The sequence below is a fragment of the Heterocephalus glaber genome, unplaced genomic scaffold (assembly GCF_053883595.1).
Source record: "Heterocephalus glaber isolate CG9 unplaced genomic scaffold, H.glaber_assembly_v1.0 deba00001687, whole genome shotgun sequence".
NCBI lineage: Eukaryota > Metazoa > Chordata > Mammalia > Rodentia > Bathyergidae > Heterocephalus > Heterocephalus glaber.
This window is the reverse complement of record NW_028258412.1, coordinates 18,578,246-18,582,798: the sequence shown is the minus strand read 5'-3', so window position 1 is coordinate 18,582,798 and position 4,553 is coordinate 18,578,246. Positions and strand designations below refer to the sequence as shown.

At 53.0% G+C, this 4,553-nt stretch overlaps 1 long non-coding RNA gene across 1 annotated transcript; it reads left to right on the top strand.

Annotated features, from left to right (window-relative positions):
• Positions 1 to 355: 355 nt before the first annotated feature.
• LOC110348825 (uncharacterized) lies at positions 356 to 4,040 on the top strand. The gene is made up of 3 exons (XR_002394398.2): positions 356 to 638; positions 1,063 to 1,187; positions 3,161 to 4,040. It is a non-coding gene; the product is annotated as an uncharacterized LOC110348825 (long non-coding RNA).
• Positions 4,041 to 4,553: the final 513 nt, after the last annotated feature.

Sequence of the window (4,553 nt, the reverse complement as noted above, 5' to 3'; positions counted from 1 at the left end):
GATGCCCAGAGAGGTTGAGCGACTTTAGTGGCAGAGTCAGGACTCGAACCCAGAACTCTCTGAGGTTAGCGTTTGGGCTTCTGCTCTCAATTCTGCCTCCAAGCGCAGAAAGCTGGGGTGCGGCCTGGGGGTGGGGTGGGTGGGGTGTCCTGTCCAGCCCAGCCCAGCCCAGCCCAGCCCAGCCCAAGGGCATGAGAGAGACCAGAGCAGCCTGCCTCTTTCCCATGTCCTCTGTGCCCCTGGGACTCGGCCTCACTCACACATACACAGCTGCCAGGGATCAAAGTCCTCTCCAAGATGTATTTGCTGCGAGTTCTAAACAAACGGGTGTTGCCATGTAGCTAAGAGAAACATCAGGAGGACACAGTGTACAAAAGCCAAGGAACCTTTAAAGTCCTGGTGATTGATCAGCCCTGCTTTGGTCTCCTGCTCTGGGGGCCAGTGGGCCGGGCGCGGAGACTCCAGCTCCCAGCTGGGGCCGCCTCGGATTCCCCATTCATCTCTCCGCCCCTAGCCCCCCAGCCATGAGACCACCACGCATGCGCGAATAACAACTCCAAAGGCCCAGTGGATGCTGAGCTAGTAGCTAAGTGCGTCATCCCCGGTCCTTTCATCCAAGCCACCCAGGTGACACACAGGTGAGGAGCTCAGCCAGGAGGCCTGGGTGCCATCAGCGCTGAGCAAGCACTGGGGGATCGGGTCTGGGGCAGCTGCTGCCCACATTCTCCGGGCGGGGCAGAGAGGGAAACGGAGCCTCGTGATGGGACTGGCAAGGCCAAGGCCAGCTCCGCACAGGTGACGCTCACGGGACAGGTGGGGGACCAGGGATGTCCTGCGTGCATCTGAGTGGATTTGGATGGGTGAGCGCTAGAGCTGACGGGATGCTCAGGTGTCCGGACGCTTTGTCCCCTGGTGGACGACAGGAGTCCGAAGGCGCCTGGAAGCCAGACCTGTGCAGCGCGCCGGGGAGGGTGAGCCATGGCCCGGGAGAGGGGACCCAGCTTGTGTGGGCAGAGGTGGCGACGCTCGGTCCTGGAAGGCCTGAGATGGTTTGTGTCGCAGGATCGAAGAGGACACCAGAGGCAGCCACGAGAGACCGGACTGCAAACGTGAACCTGGGTCCTGCCCGAGTTACTTCCCTCGTTCCTGGGACAAAATAACTGACACCCACAACTTAAGGAGGAGAGGTTTGTTTTGGCTGCTCCAAGGCAGGACGGCTGGGCAGCGGGGAATGGCGGAGGAGAGGGCCTCAGTGTGGCGAACCGGAAGTGGAGAGTGAGGAGGAGCCTGGGAAGAGACACGCCTCTCCAGGCCACGCCTCCACGACCCCTTCTCCTGGCCAGACCCACCTCCTAACAGCAGGCCAGCTCTGAGGCCCATGGTCCAATCACCTTCCCCCAAACACGCCTGGGAGCCTGAGAGGGTCTTGGGGATCATCTAGACAAAAAGCCTAACAGGTCCAATCAGAGCTGACCCTGGACCTTGTGGAGGAGTTCGGAGTTCGCCTGAGAGCTCTGGGTTTGCGCATCAGGCAGGGAGTGAAGGGCTGGGTGTCACCCCAAACTTCTTGGACCATGAGAAGTCAGCTGCTGGTGCCAGATTGGGTTCTCAAGTTCCAAACCATTGACCAGGGGCTTTCTACCTCTGCTCTTGTGACCTGGGAATCAGAGTGCTTGGAGACGCCAGGCAGATGCAGTGTGCAGGGAGAGAAGGAAAATCAGCACATCTGGGGATTGTGGCTGCTTGGCTCTTTTAGCCCAAGGCTGGTCATTCATGGAGATAGAAAGGTAAAGTGGGTGGTTTTCCTCAGCACATTTGAATGTCTGAACATAAATTAAGGAGCAAAATAAAAGGTAGATAATAGGAAACAGGGGGCTAGATCTTTTGCAAATGGGGAGGGGACCAAGAGAGGAAGGAAGGGGAGGAGGGGAGCAGAAGGGAAATGAATGAAAGAAAGAAAGAAAGAAAAAAAAGAAAGCAAGAAGAGGTGCTGTGTGCAGGCACCAGCTTCCCAGGAGGAATGTGATCATTATGTACTGCAACAGGCCCTAATAAAAATACAACTGAAAGAGATGATTCTCTTCAAGTGCTCTGCCCAGACCCTGACAAACAAAACAGCAAGTGCTCAGTAAACGAGTCCTGATTCTCATTAGCACTGCGTACCAGCTATGGGCCCAGTGCAGGAGCAAGGGCAGGGCTGGGCTCTTTCTCTAGAGTGTGTGTGCAGTAATTAGATGGTGACAGTCATCATGCAGTACACGGGAACACTTTAAATACATCCAGTCTTTATTCGACAATTCAGTTTTTCTAAAAAAGCTTGCAGCATCAACAGAATGGGATCCTATCCCTGCATCTTGCACTGAGAATCAAAGGACCCATATCTGTCCCGTGAAATGTACATTGTATTTCTTGCCCTATCTGGAGGGCTTGGTACCTGTTGGTTCTGAGGCCAGGGTGGGAGGTGGCACAGAGCTCTTCCAGGGCTAGAGTGACAGCAATTCAGGACAGGCATGGAGAAGTCACTTCAGCTCCAACTGTGGTGTGTGTAGGTAAATATTTAACAATGGCTCTCTGGGAAAAATCCTGCTCATATGCCAAGGATGAGAGGCATAGTGGTGCATGCTTGTAATCCTAGCACTGTGGGAGGCTGAGGCACGAGGATTGCAAGTTCAAGCCTAGCCTGGGGAACTTGGCGAGACCTTATCTGAAAATAAAAAATAAATATGCTGGGGATATGGCTCAGTGTTAAAGCCCCGAGTTTAATCTCCAGTACCACCACCAAATAAATAAATAAATAAATAAATAAATCCTGATATGTAGCAATTACCAATGCCCCTGGTGTAAATACACCTGGCCAATTTGTTTAAGCCTTATGGCCTTGAATATGAAGTTGGGAGGATGTGTGTAGTAAAATTTCTATTTTATCAAATTTCCACCAGCCAGAAGAAAGTAAAATGCAGTGAGATGATTAGGAAGTGAAGAGCTTTGCGTATTTCCCTGTTGTTAATATAATTTATTTCACTGTAAGTTTATATAGTTTAACGTTTTGGTGGTGCTAGGGACTGAACGCAGGGCCTTGGGCAAACTAGGCAAGTGCTCTGCCACTGAGCTGCACCCTTCACAAGCTACAGCATTAATTTTTTGTTTTTTGTGGTACCAGGGATCAAACTCAGGACCTTGCGCTTGCGAGGCAGGCGGTGGCGCCACTGAACTAAATCTCCAGCAACATTAATTTTTAATAATGGTGAAGTTCAACACCTGGCAGGCGAGTTCCTGAACACTCAGTGCCTGGGGCCTGAATGCCAGGCTGGCCCAACTCCAGCGCACGCAGCCCTGGCCCTTCTTCCCCGTTTCCGCATCTGGCTGGGAAGGTCGGAAAGGGCATCTGCGAAGACTTACTCCAGACCGGGCTCCAAAGGCCACCGCTGTGATCTGGGGGCCGCTTAGGGGCTGCAGTTGTGGGGTCTCTGAGGAGGGAACCGGGTTACATCCACACCCCGCTCACATGCGTGCAGCCCTTGGGAGAGGACACTGAGGACCGGAAGTGGGGGGAGTCCCACCTGCCAGCCTGTGGACTCCGGGAACGCATCTCCGCTCACTTTTTGTCTTGTTCTCTTCTCGTTCTCTCCCTCTCTCTCTCCCTCTCTCTCTCTCTCACTGTATCTTTTAGAAAGTGGTACTCAAGAATGCACACTATTTTATATTTTATTCAAATTAAACATTTTTGGGACAAAAATAACATATTAATGGTTCCACACAGAGATAAGCCTATTTTGGGAATCCAATAAACATTTACTTGATCTTAGGTAGTATTATTTAAGAACATGCCCATAGATGGTATTGAATCAATGTATGAATGAGTGAAGAAAAGAAAAAAAGGAAACGCTTCCCCACTGACCCACACGCTGTAAATATCCTGGTTTATGCTCTTACAGGCATGAATTGTCATCTTTTCTGTCCCACTACCCTAATTGTGAAATTAAAATCTCACGAGCTAACCTGGATATGCTATCTCATGCTCTGATTTTAAATTAACTGTAAACAGAAAATTCAGCCCGTGAGGGCCTGTGAGAGAGCAGGGTGGAGCCCCTGCCTGAATCCTGCTTAGGATGGGATTTGTACCCCGGGGAAGCTCTCGCGCCCTCTGTGTCCACCTCGTCCACCTTGGAGATGCTGCTTCCTGACTTGTTGGGGGCCAGGGCCCTGGCTCTACTGCCGCACTCGCTGCTTCTCTGCCCAGCGTGCTCTGGAGACCTGGGCTGACCCTGGTCCTTCTGAGGCCCAGGGCAATGGGGAGGGGCCCGGCTCTGCCCTGGGCAGCAAGGCCCCATGTCACAGCACGTGTCTGTCCCTCCAGACTCCCTCTTGCATCCCTAACTGTGTGTGCTGGGAGGGTCAGGGCAGCAGCTGCCTTTGATCAGCCCAACATCTGGGCTGACTGGTGATCAAAGATGGGAACGCGGTGACAGCCGAGACTTGGCCAGGACCCAGCCTGGCTAAATGCACGGGTTGGGGAGGCGGAGCGAGTGAGGGGCAGGAGGCATTGGAGCACC